The following is a 17,067-nucleotide window of genomic DNA, read 5'->3' as shown; positions in this document are numbered from 1 at the left end:
AAGGGGCAACTGCATCCGAAATGAAGATTCTCAAACCAAAGGGATAAAATGCCACCTCACGATCACCTTTTGGCTTTCTAACCAACACTGTAGCCCGTGCCATACTGGACAGGGGTGCTTAAGGAAACGAGCAAAAGCCTCATCCTAATGGAAAAGCTAGGGATGCAGCAGCAAGGAGCCGAGCTCTAAAGAAGCGTCTCCTCAGTGTCCAAAGCAACGTGAGCTGCAAACACATGTCCTGCTCCTGGTTTCTGAATTCCAAGTTTGGGTGGTTTGACATAAACTACAACCCCCACCTTATTTTTTTTTTAGAAACAAACACAATTTCTGTAAATGACCCTTTGTTATTGGCTAGCAAAGCCTAGACTTGCCAGACAGCAGTGTAGGTGTCGTGCAGAGCTGGCAGCGCAGCTGGTACTCCAGATGCTCTGGCGTTTGTCATGGTCACTCGGATGCTTGTGAGCCAAGAATAGCCCCAGTACTCATCAGCAAGCTCGCAGGGAAGCAAAGGCTGCCTCTGTCCTGTCAGCTATTCAGAATGAAACCTCGGACACAAATTAAATAAATAAATAAGCAAACACTTTTGGAAAGGAGAAAAGTATAGAGGTTGCCTGTGGGCAAGGGTGATGCTACAGACCATTAGTGCTGCTTCACGGGTGTGTTGGCACAAATCAAAGATCTTTGCCATTCCTTCCCACCTTCCAAGTCAGCTCGGACACTGTGCTTTCCAGCTACGGGGTTAGTTAGCACGGTTACAGCATCATGACCCAGGAGGAGAGCCCTGCCAGCGAGCACCATGAGGTCATTTTGTCTTTGGGCTGCAGCCCCGCTCCCGCTCCAGCAGCGTCTGCACGTTTTACCCAGGCTGAGTGCGTGCTGGAGGGGGATCAGGATTATGTTACCAGCACCATGGCACTCCATCAGCCCTCTTAAATGACGGGCACTGCCTGTACTTATTTCTGGCTCCTAGACAGATGCCAACACTTCTGGCCGCAGCCTTTCACGGTGTGACCCACTCCTGCAGCATCCACGCTGCTATCAGCATCCACCTTCATCGCAGCCCCTGGCCCGGCCCGGCCCACACTTTGGCCAAGAGCTGTGCCAGAATGGGCCCCCAGGCTCAGCGAATGCCAGAGGTGATAACGCCCATGTGTATTTATTGGCCTTTCCATAGCCAAAGCCACCTGTGGGGTCTAGTGATGTGGGAGAGGGTGGGATGGTGCTGAGCTAATACATCTGTAGGGCACATCATTGCTACAGCAACAGACCCCTCAAATCTTCACTCTGCCTCTTGCATGTGATAAACATAAAATAAAGTCATGCTGGAGTTTTTAAACCCAATTAATACAAGCTGCTATTAAACAAGTAAATGCCTGAGCAGTTTGTAAAAACCCCTCAGAGGTTTTCTGCTCCGCCTGCAAGCCGGACAAAACCATAAATCAGCAGTGCGCTGAGGCTGCTGGTGGCTGTACAGCACATACATACACACGCACACAACCCCCCCAAACCCTTCAGCCCTGGACAGACAGACAGAATTGGTTCAGGTTGCTGTGTGAAACCCCCGCACAAGTCAGGCGTGCTGCTGTTTTGCAGCTGGTGGTGTAAGGTAGTACATTAAAAGCTCATTTACGGTTCTCAAAATAAAGTACCGGAATTTGCCAGTTGTTCAGTTAGCTATCACAGTAATGCCACCAAATCCAGCAGGAGGGGGGGAAAAAACCAACAACAAAACCAACCAACCAACCAAACAAAGGCAAAACAATACAGACCCCCTCCCAAGTTGTTTGGAAAAACAAACAAACAAAAAAAGGCAAAACAATACAGGACACACACCCCCCCGGTTGTTTGGAAAAACCTGGAAAGATACAATAAGATGCCAAGTATTCATGTTTACAGCACTTGTATCAAGTGTAGGGCATGAAATCGAGCACATCCATAGCACAGACAAAAATTAAACAGCAAATTGAATGCCATGATTCAATTCTCACCTAACAACAGCTGTAACAAGGACAGGAAATGGAATTCTTTAACTCAGTTGTCATGACAATACTCTTGAAAAATATCTGCCATAGGATAAACCCTCACTGCCTCCGTGTGACTAGAGAGTGCACGTCATCTCTTCCCCCATTAATGCAGCACTTTCTTTCAGATCAATTCCAGGACCCAACAATTACACTCAGCTGTTGGATACGAAAGCAGTAGATACCAATGGTACAGTTTATAATGCAGTTGCTATAATTAGTTTTTAAAACTAGCACTGCACCAGGAACTCCTCAAGCTGTGTTATTGTACATATAATGGGCTAATTGCAACGCGGTCACATTATATTTCTTTTTCACTCACATTTTTCATTGCTAATATGCTTGTTAAATAGTGACAAGTACAAACGTTCATAGCAGAAAAATGAAATGCAAATGCTATTGCCACGCTAAAAAAAAAAAACCACAACAAAAAACCCCAACCTACTGCATAATTTTTTTCTGTTACTACTACTTCTGGGCTGGTCTTCAGAATTGCACTTCTAAGATGAAAATGCAGCGTATTTCTTGGAATCTGAACTGTGATTGGAGTAAGAAAATAGTTTTGACCTTATTCTTAAAACTTGTATTATACATATTAAAAAAGTATGTATTATCTATAAATTTTAAATTTTTATAGCTATATAATAGAGGGAAGGGGGGAGAAGAAAGAAACTGCGTGTCTCTGCCGTTCAGTGCCAGCTTTATTTTAGAGAAATTTAAGAGCTAACTGGGCAGCAAGGGAAAAAAAATGCACACTTTCATCCATGAGATATCCTGCTAGTTTACTTCCCCTTATTGACTTCATAGCAAGTATGTTAGTAATATCTCTTCCAAAATACTGATAAACTTTACTGGTATGTGTTCTAGCTATTACTGGTATATTATTTTGTGAAAGCAAATAGAAGGAGGGAAAGAGTGGAAAAAAAGTAAACCAGAAACATGCAAAAGAGCCCTGCTGGGTGATGGACAGAGTTTGCCCCAGAAAGAAGAATAGGAATGAGGAGTTGCCAAGAGCAGAGTTTGGCCCAAAGTGTGTAATAGGCACGTTATCTCCTTGAATCAGCATTTCAAGGGCAAAATGAGGCAGAAAGCCTCGCTCTGATCAGTTCTGCAAGCGCAGTTCCAGTTAATCTGAGGCAAAGCAGCGGCTTTAACATATAGATCCCCAAATCATGCTCAAAACAGTCCATTATCCTTTGCAGTAGATGCCCTCGACGCTCCCTGCCCCCCTTTTACCAGCTGCTTTACAAGCACTCAGCGCAGAGGTCACCTTTCCTGCCGTAACCTCACCTAGCAAACAAACAAATTGCTTTAGAAAAGAGGGGGTTACATTTGGATTCCAGCTTGACCTGGGCGCTCGAGTGCCCGGTTGGGTCCTGGAGCATCCCGCACACGCAGGGTTCGACAGGCTCACCCTCGCCCGCGGCGACCTCGCGTCCCTACAAACATCTGCGCTTTCTGCTCCGCTGCGGGGTTTTGCTCCAGACCGCGCAAAGCTTTAAGCAGAGACATCGTACGGTGGGGCCAGAATAAAGCACGGGCTGTTTGCGTAGCAAGGCGGGAAGCTCAATAGATATGGCAGGGTCTGTGCTATAGAAGAGAGAGTTACAATCAGATTTTCACCATATTGAGTCCCCTGGAAGAAAAAAGATCTTCCTTTTGACGTTGCTGTTGATACTCCAGCAATTGGATTATTACCACTGAAGTAGGTCCTCGCTAATTGTCATTTAATGAGGCCAAACGGGGCATAGAGGCGATGCCTCCCCAAGTCCTGGCAGTCAGTGGCAGCATACAGTGGCTGCTGAGCTCTTTATGGAAAGGACTGAACAGGCCCATGTCTCAGGTACTTAAATACAAGTATCTTTTCTTCCAAGCAGTCTAATGCCAAATCAATTCTTCCTCTAATAGTTTTAATTATTTTTAACACTAAACTTGTTTACACTCCCTTCTCCCCCATCAAATCTCTTTCCCAGCCCCTTCTGTCACTTCACAGACATTTTTCCTCATCTCTCACCATGACTTTCCAAAAGCCAAGGGTTGCTCTCTGGTTGTTTGAGTTATCTGCATCAATGCCAGCACCAGCCTTAGCATAACTCCAGGGAACTGGGGTCCTCGTGAATTAACTTACACCCCTCTGCTTGCTCAGCAGATGTATTGGGTTTGCATGGCAAGGTTTTGTAGCAGGGGGGCTACAAGGGTGGCTTCCTTGAGAAGCTGCCAGAAGCTTCCCCCATGTCTGATAGAGCCAATCCCAGCCGGCTCCAAGACGGACCCACCGCTGGCCAAGGCCAAACCCATCAGTTACGGTGGTAGCGCCTCTGGGAGAACAGATTTAAGAAGGGGAAAAAGAACCTGCACAACAGCAACTGTAGCTGAAGAGAGAAGGGAGAATACATAAGAGAAACAACCCTGCAGACCCCCAGGTCAGTGCAGAAGGAGGGGGAGGAGGTGCTCCAGGCGCCGGAGCAGAGATTCCCCTGCAGCCCGTGGGGAAGACCCTGGTGAGGCAGGCTGTCCCCCTGCAGCCCAGGGAGGTCCACGGTGGAGCAGATCTCCACCTGCAGCCCGGGGAGGATCCCACGCCAGAGCAGGGGGATGCCCGAAGGAGGCTGTGACCCTGTGGGAAGCTCACGCTGGAGCAGGTTTTCTGGCAGGACTTGTGACCCCATGGGGGACCCACGCTGGAGCAGTCTGTGCCTGAAGGACTGCAGCCCCTGGGAGGGACTCACGCTGGAGCAGTTCGTGAAGAACTGCAGCCCATGGGAAGGACCCACGTTGGAGAAATTCGTGAAGGACTGTGTCCCATGGGAGGGACCCCATGGTGGAGCGGGGGAAGAGTGAGGAATCCTGCCCCTGGGGAGGAAGAAGCAGCAGAGACCATGTGTGATGAACTGACCGCAACCCCCATTCTCCGTCCCCCTGCGCCGCCAGGGGGAGGAGGTAGAGAATTCAGGAGTGGAGTTGAGCTGGGAAGGAGGGAGGGCTGTGGGGAAGATTTAGTTTTTATTTCTCATTACCCTACTCTGATTTGATTGGTCATAAATTAAATTAATTTTCCCCAAGTCGAGTCTGTTTTGCCTGGGACAGTAACTGGCGAGTGATCTCTCCCTGTCCTTAGCTCAACCCGTGAGCCTTTCATTATATTTTGTCTCCCCTGTCCTCAGAGGATGGGAGTGATAGAGCAGCTCTGGTGGGCACCCGGCATCCTGCATACACAGCTGATGTCGTCTGTTCTAAACCAGCTCAGCGCAGTAAAGGGATGGGGGTTAGAATCCCCACAGCCCGTGTTTCCTGAGCTCCTTTGTGCAAGTAGGGTCTGACTCATGGTTACAGTCCTAAACACCAGGGAAAACAGGTGGCTGGCTGCTGGCCTCGTCCTCCTCCTCCTCCTCCTCTGCTTGCACAGGAATAAATACCTCAGCCATTGGAAGCAAGGGAGGAGCAATATTAACTACTCCTGATTTCCACCAATGTGCAAGAAGAAGCAGGGTGTCCCAGAGCTGGGCGAACTCATGAGCAGTGTTTCTGCATTTCACCCATTTACCCACACCTTTTTCTGTAAAGGTTGGCATAACCACAATTATTAACTGCTGGAAAAGGCATTAGCTCTCCCAACGGATCAATGCACTTCAGCAAGGTGTCATTGTGCACAGGCAAAGGGTTACAGGTACAGATACATGGAAAACTTTTGACCTAGTCCCAGTAGACGAATTGCTGTTTGCATTGGGCTAGACTGAAGCAACTTTTCGACAAAACAAACAATATATGCAAGCAACAAGATGCCATGCTTTTTCTATCTTGACCTGCTTAAACCAGACCCACTCTCTGACAGCTCTTCAACAGCGTACTTTGAAGATAAGAGCAGATAGTACCTCAGATGATCCAAAAATGTTCCATACAGTAAGCTGAAAGTTCAAAATGAAAATTAAATCAGGACTTAAACAAAAAAAAAAACTAAAAAATAACCTTGCCCTTTTCTCAGATGATCTGAAACAACCTAGAGGAAAAATAATACCATACAGAAGCACAGTGTCAGGCACTGTGAGGATGTTCTCATGGTTTGGCAACACCCCACGTTTTTCTTTCCTTGCTATAAACGAGTTGGCAAGAGCTGTAATCTGAGAGCAAAGCCTTTGCTTCAAACCTAACCAGGACAGGGTTAATGTGGGAACGCTTTCCAGAGGTAAGGGAAGAAAAAGCCACCAGGTTACAACAGATGATAAATATTTCTTCAAGAAGCCTTTAGTTTGGCTAAGCACAAATTACAAGACATGCGAGGTGACTGAGGGGAGATACTGGAGCAAGGAGGGAGGACTGCAACCAGAAGTTAAACTGTCAGCTCAACAAAACGCACCAGGCAATAAAGGTAGCATCTCCGCAGCTGTGAACTGCACGTGGGGTACCGTCCTGCTCCTCCTCCTGAAGGTCTAAAGGCCATCTACTCATCTGCCTGGGACCAGGAGGAACTGCTGCTCAGAGAAAGCCCGAGGAGCTGGCAGTTCCTGGGCACTCATTTGCAGCACAAGCAGAAGGCAACGACTCCCAGAAGACCACCGTGGCGTTAAATGGCATGATTCTGTTTCAGCGTGAAAGGCAGCCCCAGCGTAGCTCCAGGCTGGGAAGCTGTCAGCCAAAATCCCTGACGGCACATTAAGTCAGCGGCATCTGGAAGAGGGAGCGGGACGAGGACCAGCCTGGCCGGGCACAACCTGCTGCTGCAGCTCCAGCACGACACAGCTCGCAGCGGTGCAGGCTGCAAAAAACACACAAAGGGACAAATCAGGTCGGATGGGACAGCCGGCACACGTACCGACACATCGCCTTTAGTGAGTCCATTTTCAAGGTCACCAGCACCGTGTTCAGACACAGCATGAGCTGGCCCAGGACAACACTCTTGATCTTAAAAGGAAACAATCCATTAAATATACCTCTTGATGTCCTTTCATCCTTGCTGGTGATCCAGCCCACCTCTGCCAGCTCAGGGAATTAGTCATCATAGTGGCGTAATGTGACCAACGGGTCAGCGGCGGGGATAGCAGGTACCTGCCAGCCTGCAATTTTCTAGCCATCAAATAGGTGTGGATGGCTTGACAGATCCAAAGTTAAAGTGCAAGTAGGAACTGAAGGTTTTACAGGAGAAATTATTATTGTCAGGGTTTTATGGAGAAAATAACCCCATAGAATGTATTTTAAAGTAGTAGTTTAGACAGGAGCATGATAACATCATAAACCATAAGAGGAAAACTTGAGGCATTTAAAAACATGAGAGGAAAAACAAGAGTGAATTACTACTGTCTTGCCCTTCCTAGTTATTTGTTGTAGTAAATGATATGTGTATGCCTGTGTGTGCATTTGTAAATATATTTCTTTAATTCTTTTCAGACAGATTTTACAAATGGAAGAGCTCACAGTGTTGCTGTATTAAAAAGTGAAAAAAAATATCCGTGAGTGTGTACAAGCACCAGCTGGAAAGTACAGGTAAGTAACCGCATCGCTACAGAAGATGAAGGGTGCTATCACACAGCAGCCCATCCATCTGACTGCAGCCACCCGGGCCAGCAAAACTCCCTTTGAAAACTTCCCATCCCTCTTCCCTTGTGTTTCAGAAGGCACCAGCGCCCTGCCAGAGCAGGCACACACCCCCATAAGTAGGTTTGATTTGTTTGAGGACCTTCTCAGTGGTCCTTTAGGTGTCAAAACATACAAAAGCTGCATCAGTGCTGCCTGAAGAGTGAGGTGCAGGTGCCTGGGTATGACTAAGGGTGTGCAGGGATGTCAGGAGGATGCACCAGCGTGGTGGCCTCTGTGGAGCAACCAAAATCCTCAGAGGTGTGTGTAGGCACAGCCTGAAGTTCGCCTTGAATTGCACTGCCCCACATGGGGATGAGCCTTTGCTCTAACACAGCAGTGCCCCTACCTCCTTCTCAGGTCAGGTTTCCTAGAAAGTGGAAGAGGGAGACGGCAATAACCAGGGCTGTAAAACGTTCATCCACATGCATTTCAGCATGGAGGCCGTCACATGCTCCACAGAGCCGATGTGGGTTGTATAACATCCATATGTCTTCCATTTATCATAATTGAGTGGCATAAACAAGTGTCCTCCGGCCAGCCTAGGAAAGGAACTAAAACGTCAGCGTTTCCTGAGCCTCATTAACCAGACACTCACGCTGCGTCAAGGACTTCTGAAGGAAAGCAGAAGGTCTGACTGCACAGGGAAGGGCAGTGGGAACCACCTCATCTTTCTGTGGTGGGAGGCTGGAAAGTGGTACAGCTTACTTTGGGAGCTGCCTGCACATACAGGTGGGCTTATGGGCTGGGTTTGAGCTGTTTCTTACTCATTTGTAGGGGGCTGACCGTTCCTGTTAAGGTTCATGTTAAAAGACCCATGCATGGAGATGCCCGTCCTCCACACATACCAATTCCAAGCAAGCAGAGCTGCCCTTTTGGCATTGCCTAATACGGGTGGAAAAAGGTCACCGTGGGACTGTCAGCATCCCGGGGCACTCTGTGCCAGTAACATCATGGTAATGCAGCATTTTTCACAGATCTTAGCACTTCTGAGGAGCTATTAATTAGTCCTTGCCAGGGAGCATCCAGGACAGCTTTTTCTGCACTGCTTTCCAGCTTCAGTTCAAAGCTCGTTTGAAGTTAACAGAAAAGCTCCCACAGGCTCTCACAGACTTGGCAACAAGGACCTAAAAACCTGGTGGCAGCTTTACCTGAACCACTGAGCTGTGAGGGTTTTCCATCTTTTCCCTCATTTTCTAAACACGCCTAACACCCAAGGGCAGGACAGTTTTTACCAGTGCTATAGCTTTGCTGGGAGACCAGCCATGCCTGCACACACGTGCAGGTTATCCCCTGGCACCGAGCGGCCCCAGGCTGCTCTGTGCTGTCTCCAGCTCGTGTGATCCCTGATTGCTTCAGGTCCCAACAGGGAAGAACGTGGGAAGAACGTACCTTACGGCTCACAGACAGGCAACTCTGCACTGTAAGACATCTTCGCGTAGATTCAAACCTCCGAGTCTTTTACTTGGCTCAGATTAGCACAAATTGCAACCTGAACCCAATTTAAGCTAAGTGCCAAAGGATAAATACCTGTAAGTGAAAGGTACCTTCTGGTGAAGAAGCAGGGTGGGAAGGTGCCCACGCAGCTATTTATCCCCAGCATAACACAATGCCATCTGCATTTTGCCAAAAAAATCATAATGTATGTCTTCAGAAAGAGTTCAGTTATGCAGGGAAGGTAATATTACACTTAAATCTTGCTTTCTTTTTTTCCTTTAATCTGCTCTAGGTGTGTCTATATAGGCATGAGATTAAGGAGATTCTCAACAGAGGCAAAATAACCAGTGCACAACTGACTTCCCTCAACAGCATGTGTGCCCTTGAGGTGATGTCCCCTCTGCCTGGAAACTCAGCCCTGTAAGGTATGGTCCCCAAGGCACCAAATCCCCAGCAGAGTTAAGAATCGAGTTTTCCTCAGCCCCCGCTCAAAGCCTTGCTCCTCTGCTTTCTGCAAACGCAGATCGGGTCACGCTCCTCCTCCTCTGGCAGTCTCAACCCAACATGCAGCACTTTGCCCAGCACTTGCAGCAGATACTTGCTTTCCTAATAATATAATTAAACTATGGAAAATGATGCACATGAACTATACAGGTTTTCACTACAATTATTTTCGCTAAAATACTGTATCAAAAGTACCACAGAGCTGCCCAAGCTCTATTGGAGAGGTAAAGAAATTAGAAATGGAAAAGGCCATTCAATGACACGTCCAAGAAAAAGGCTTATTAGCTCAGCATCCTGCTCAGCATACTAGCATATCACCAAAAGCTTGTGTCTGATAAAAGAAGACATGAATGAAAATCTAAAACATATTTAAGCAACTTCCTAGAAAGGGTTTTCTCTCTTTTTCAAAAATATGATTAGGATCCATTACTGTTTTGAGACTCTAGCCTAACATTTTCACTGCAAATCACTAACCAAGTGGGAAGCTGATGAATGGAAGTGTCTCGTTGACACAAAGAGAGACAAAGTGATTTCACCCTTCATGGAACCCTTGCAACTTTCCAAGGCTTCTTTCTCAAAGTCCAGTTTTCTAACTTCTGCTAGAAGTCTTGAATTACAAAATCCTGCTCCTCAGTGCAGGATACAGGGACAAAGCAGAGCTGGGCATCTCCCAACGATGTGAAGAGCTGTCTGTCCCTTTCAAACTCACAAGCAAAGAAACCCAGCTAGCATGTTGTGGGCAGGCTGTGGCCTGTTACACGTAAATAAACACAGCAGAGCTAATTGCAAACTCAGTGTGAGACCCGGCATTCCTAGGTGTAAGGACAAAGCAGCTTCTCCCCAGAGGACAGCTTTCTAGGTGGTGTAAACCAGCCCGGGTGCGGATTTCAGTGGGGCAATGCTGATTTCTGTCATTTAGAGATCTGTCTCAGGCTGTTTAAAAAGTGGGTCTCTGTTAGAGCAACTCTTCATGGTGTAAGACACCCTTCGCTTGCAAACTGTCAGCCAGTAGCATGAGTTATTTCAATGGCTACATCACTTCAGACAAAGCCTCACCATCTGCTCTACCCTCTAATTACAAATGCAGAAAACATAATTCACAATCAAATCACATAAAAAAGGAAAGAAAATGAGCAATTAAAATGTACATTCTGCCAGGCAAATCAACCTTCCCTTCCCAGCCACGCAGTACCCCATCCTGCTCTTGCCTGTTACAAGCAGGGTCAGAATTAGTCCCGGACCACTGGAGACTTCAGTCCTGCTGGTTTCACTGACAGCAGCCTTCCAGTCTTGATCTTCTCATCTACCAGGGACTCTCTTTAGCTCTATCCTGCTGCTCTATTTACTGGTGACTTGCTAACCCTCGGGATCATTTTTTCCGAGGGACCAATTTACCTTTCCAACATACAGACATATCTTTGTTACTTCCCGCTCCCTGCCTCTCTTCTGGGGTCTTCCTGGCTCATAAGTCAATAAAAACTTGAGGGTTTGGGGGGAATAAGAAGGGATTGATGGTGGTGCGTTTGCCAGCAAACACCCCAGGCTGAATTCGTCTTCGGTGCAATGTCGCTGCACTTAGTGAAGTTATCATCTGCTCCGTAACGTGCGTACTGAAATGTACATTAACATTCAGGCATCAGATACACTCCATAAGTAATTCAAGCCTACCGAGGCAATTTCTTGCATGTTCAAAATTCAAAGTCTCCTTCTCTAACATCATCTGGTTCAGAAGAGCTGAAATCCAGCTCTGAGGCTGAAAGGGGTCCTTGGAGAGGGATGTTCTGCTGGGGGGAAGCATTTGACCACTGTGCCTTACACCCACTTACCTGACCCCCAAGACTGGAGGACAGACAGCCCTGTCAGTCAGTCCATCCATCACTCATGCAAGAGCTTTTAGGAGCAGCCCCAGCGCCCATCAGGTCCATCCCAGAGGATCAGGGTCAGCGCTCTCCAGCGGTGCAGAGCAGGGGGGGAAAAAAACCTCTGCTCCATTAACGTCACTCAAGGAATTCAAAGCTCTGCATCTGACATGTCTACAGAGCCCTTTCTCGTGGCACATATTCCCACTCCTGCGTGGGTGGAGGAAAACCACTTTGCGAGTCAGCACTGCAGTCTGATCTTCCTTCCCTCCCTCCCTTCCCTGCTCAAAGCCTGCAAAAAGCTCACGCTGTCTTTTCGGCAACACTCAGGTTTCCACGCTGGGCCTCAAGGAACGCACAGCAGATGGTCCCCGCTGTCCCCTCATTGTATAGCTGCTATATGGCACAGCCACAGGAGGGGAAAGGGATTGGGGCTTAGCACGATGGACACGCTGCCAGCCGTGCTCTCAGATGGGAGAGCCCCACAATGTGCTGTGGCATTCCATCATTGCAGGGGCTTCATCTTGCAGAGCAAAACCCCAGCAACAAGTGGGCTGCCATGGACCCAGGCTGAAGGGGGTCCCTGGCTGGATAACATTGCTAAATAATTTCTAACTTTCCTTAAAAACTTGCTCCAGTAATCTTCCTCCCCTGCCTACCTTCAAAGCCGCTCCATGAGATGCTCGTTGGCAAGGAAAGCACGAGGCTCTGATATTATTTCGGAAATGTTTCGGGGCTTCGCAATAGTTTTACAATATCTTGCAGCAAAGTGGGGATTCTTGCAGCAGGTGGGATTCTAGACTAACCAATACATTAAGCAGAGTCAAGTGCCAGATCACTGATCTGAACTGAAAGAAAAATTGTAACTCAAAAGAATACAAAGGTACCACCAGTCTGTAAAGCAAGAAGATCTGCAACTTGTTCTGCAAGCAATCCGGTTCCCAGATTTGCAAGCCCTTCCCGTGAGCTCGGCATGATAAAAGGAGGAGGCATTTCTCTTCCTGCACCTGATGCTGTGCCCGAGGAGGAGCTGCAGCCCTGATTGCTGCTGTGGGTTATCACAACTGCAGCTCTTCCTTAGCATAAGGCTGAACACAGGCAGCCTGAGCTGAGCACAGAGCTCGGGCAGCTCTCCCCAGCCCAGTTCCCAACGCTGTGTTCGCCTTCCCTGGCCCGAATCCGCTCTTCGTGAACCAAAAATGTATGATGTTACTTGAGAAGTGCTGGATGCAAGCGGCAACCCAAGATCCCTGCAGCTGGCCGGTTGCACCATTTGGAAGGCAGCTCCACAGCTTCCTCCCTCAGGAAGCAGCATTTGCCATCGGACACGCAGCAGACTTCTCCGGCAATTAGCAAATGGGGCTGAGACGATTCACAGCTCTCAAGTGCCGTCAGAGCGACGGCAAGGCCTCAACCAACAGCCAAGGGTCACATCATTGTTGCTGGCAGCTGGGAACTGGTGGCCGGGAGGTTGATTGGGCCATTAGGCAGCTTGCCATTAAGGGACGAGTGACCAGCTGCCTGGCTGTAAAACCTGTGATACGCCGCTCCACGTGTGGGAGATGAGGCAAAGGGGAGGCCAGCAGCCTCGGCTTTCGGCACCGGCAGTCCTGGCCACTCACAAAGTGCACTGTGACCCCCCACTTCTCTCTCCTTTACAGCTACAGTCTTAAATCAGGACTTGCAGGGGTACCATGCTGAATCAAGAAAACCAAAGAGCTCCTAGCAGGGGAGAAGAGATCTGTCCTTCCCATTTTCTTAACAGCCCCTGTGCTGAGTCAATACCCATCACTTATTATTGCACAAGTATTTTTTTTTTTTTTTTTTTTTACCGTTTGGAGATTATAAAAGCTAAACAAAAGACATGCAACAAGTTATAAATTCAAAGGAGATCTTTTTAAGTGCCAAACCGCAGCTGAACTGTAGTTATGGTTATTATACAGAAACAGACATAAAGCTATAATGTGGATCAACACATTTTATCATAGTCATTCAACAAAATACTGAGTCCGTGCAGCTTAGCTATTACCTTTCTACAGCTCTGAAAGATTTACCATAGTTTCAGCTTAATCTAGAATTTTATTATGTAGTTATTTTAATCTCACTGCTTGGAGTCCTATTATCAAAGTAAGATCATGTTTAGATATAGCAATGATGAATAGTGTTAGAAACAGCTAAACCAGAAACAGAATCCAGCTCTGTTTTGCTATAGGCAGTAGAAAACCATCAAGAGAGCCTTTGTGATGCATTATAGAGTGATAAAGGGGTCGTTCCTACTGGGTGGCTGGGATGAGTGTTTAATTGGATGCTCCGCTCACCTCATTATTTATCTGTGTGAGCATCTCTCACCCATCATCAGATTGAAAGCCAGAGGAGACCACGAGGCTATTTTCTCTGAGCCCATAGCTGAATATTATTAGGTACTAGCCTGATTTTTACATTCTTTTACACACGTTTTGCTGAGGTAAAGTACTTGTTCCGACAGAAGGACAAACCCACACCAGAAGATGCCTCTCCCCTCATTTATTCCGTAACACCAAAGTAAGGCTGGGACTCTTCGACTGCAGCCAGTGATGCTTGCCAATAGTCATGAGAACGTGAATTCCACAAAGACTAGGAGATTGCCAGTGTGGGAGACTAACCCTACACCGTGCTCAGAGCTGACCATGTAGGCAGGGTCCCAGCACGCCAAAACCAGCCCTGCCCCCAGGGGCGGGCAGTTCTGAGGACAGAAGAGCTGGTCTGACACCCCCCCCACCAGCGGCAGAGCCTCTCCTGCAGGTTTTCTGCACGATTGCACCGAGTGCTTGGTCTTGCCGTAAGGTTTTTGGAGATGGAATTGCGGCTTAGGTTGAAGGGCCCTCTGAGAGCAAGCCTGGTACTTGGGGCTGCAGTTTTTGCCCTGTTGGTATTTTGTTCAGATGTCCTCTGGTGGGTGCTTTGCCACCCCAGTTCCTCAGTAAGGAATTCAGGAGAACGTTAAAGACATCCAAGTGCTCTAAAGCACAAATTTACATCTCATCTGCCAAGACATTTAAAGCATATCTTTAAATGCTATCCTGAATCAGAATATTTTCTTAAGCTGGGACTGAAGAACTTTAGGACATGCTTTAAAAAAACGTAAGGATGAAATACCACATGTGGCTACTTTGGGAAGAACCAGGAGAAGACTGCGCATGCAGCAGAACGATGCAGCATCAGCAAGCAAAGCGTTCACCGACACGAGCTCAGCCATTGCAACTGGTGACACACATGTCACCGGGACCAAAGGAGGGTCGGAGTGACCTTCTCACAGCCTGTAAGTGCGACGCTGAGAGGAAACATGGGCACCGTTCATTCCAAGCACGATCATCTCCTTCCCCTACCCCGCAGCCAACACCTGCCGAGACCCCTGGGAGAGAACCCCAGCCAGAGCAAGGGAGGACAGATTCGCCTCCCTGCAACCACCTTGCACCGAAACACAGCCTGGCACTTTGCGATTTCCATTTCTCCCTCCTCTCTTTTCAGCATCCTCAGTCCCTCAAAGCCATCCCAACCCACCGGGATCACGGCGGGGCGGTTTCTTAGGCAGGTCCAGCCCCAGGTCCCGTCAAGCCGCGGGTCTCTCTGGTTTTGGGGGGGATTTACACGCCGGCGGTGATGCTCCAGCCCGGCTGGGCACCACGTATTCCCAGGGGAGCTGGAGGAAGCGGAGGCTTCGCGTAAACCTCGGAGCAAACGGGCTCCGCGCTGCCTGTGCTGAGCAGCCGGCGAAGCGCCATCCGTGCGGGAGCCGCCTGGCCCGGTCTGCACCGTCCTCTAGTGGCCACCAGCGCCGATTCAGTGGCCCGGTTCTGGCCCCCTCCAGGGCAGGGGGAGCAGGGAAAGCCCCCGGGCAGCTCTGGGTCCCATCTGCCCTCAGGGCCCTGACTTCAGCCCTGTTCAGCCCTCGCTTTCTCCGTCGTACCGTCCCTCGCCGCAGCGGGGTCCCCTCTTTTCCTCCCTCTTCCCCCACTCAGTTGAGCCTGGGACCGTCATCGTCGCAGTAACGACCGCTGCGGCTATCGTGCTAATCTTCAGCAAGGCTCTGCTTTTACCCGTCACCCCCAAGAGCAGAGACGGGGAGAGCAATTGCTGCTATTTTTTCCACCCTTTCCAAGGCTGGGCTCTGTCCCGGCAGGCAGCCAGTCCTGTGGAGCGGGAATGGGGTGCGCAGGTTTCGGGGGGGGACCTGGATGGGGAAAGGCTGCTGTGATGGCGACGCAGGTTCTGGGCCAGTCCCGAGCATGCTGCTCCGGTCTTTGCGACCTGCTAACCTGACAACATCTGAAATGACTTCCCACCACGGCTCTCTTGCCCCCCTCCCTGCTCCGTTCTGGCTTCAGTGTGGCTCTAGGACAAATAACCCAGCAGGGTCATCCTTCACCAGCATGTTTTCAAAGAGCCAGTTCCCCCGTCCCTCTTCACACATCAGACGTCGTCTGAGAACAAATGACCTAACCGGTCTCTGCATCGAAATGGTGGGACGCTAAACTGATCTTACAAACAGACTCTGCTTTTCTTTCTGATGCCTGTCTTTTAGGTTCAGACCAGAGTTTTTTAATCTGGTTTTTTCCACGATAGTGCACGTTGCCAGCTGCTAAAAGCAGAGGCTTTTCCACAGTCTTGTAACAAGGAGATAAGCGACCAGCAGTGGATGAAACTCCCAAAGAGCAACCGCCTGCTGCCCAGCTCTGTACAGAACACCCAGGGCGGCATTTCCCTCCAAACAAGACGATGAGAATGTGGGAGGGCAGCTGGGAGAAACCCCCCCCACCTGCTCCCCAGGGCCTGGGTGCTGCAGAGGACCACACAGGATGGCTTCCAGCTTCGCTGGCCTGTGGGACGCAGCCTGGCAGGCTCCACATCAGCAACTCAGACCGCCAGGACCAAAGCCCCAGGCAAAGGTTGCCAGTGGCAGCAATGCCCCCCATGAGGAAGAAGGGGGGCTTCAGCCTTCCACTCTTAGGCACCAAGAACGGGGAGGATTTTTGCTGGGAAAACAATCTCTGCTGCCGAGTATGAAATGAAGAGAAAGTTTGAAGTAAATCAGGCACTGCGGTGGCACTTCACTTAACTGCCTGCATCCCTCCCCCTGACCTCCCCCCGTAAGTCTACCTGTGTGACACAGCAGCAAATTTCACCTACAGCTTCTCTCAAGACTCACTCAACTCCAGGAGCCGTTGCCCAAGTTGCAGGAGGACCTTACCTGGGCAGAGCAGCACACCCAGCAGAGACCCGTCTCTTCACCAGCAGATGAGACCGAAGGCCTTCCACTTGGGAACTGCAGTTCTTGGTCATCAAGCCTCTGTTTCCAAGACCACAGCACGTGGTATCTCCCATCTCCAGGTGAGGTAACTAAAATGTAAATCCTCACTCTCCCAATCTGCAGGAAACTGATGTAGGCAAAAGGGATCTGATGATTCATTCACTCTGTATCTCGGAGCCCAACACTCTTTCCCCAAGAGCAGCACAGGAACGCACTTTGCCACCCACCTAAATATTTGATAAAAGTTAAATACAGTGACCTGTGATTGATGCTTCTCCTCACATAAGCACTCCAGCCACAATCTGGATAATGCGCAGCTTTATTAAAGCATCACTTATCTTTAGCGCAAGCGGAGCTGCGTTAGCGGGACTGCAGTCTGCTCATTTTGATA

The sequence above is a fragment of the Haliaeetus albicilla genome, chromosome 10 (genome assembly GCF_947461875.1).
Source record: "Haliaeetus albicilla chromosome 10, bHalAlb1.1, whole genome shotgun sequence".
Taxonomy (NCBI): domain Eukaryota; kingdom Metazoa; phylum Chordata; class Aves; order Accipitriformes; family Accipitridae; genus Haliaeetus; species Haliaeetus albicilla.
Note: the sequence above shows the minus strand (reverse complement) of the source record.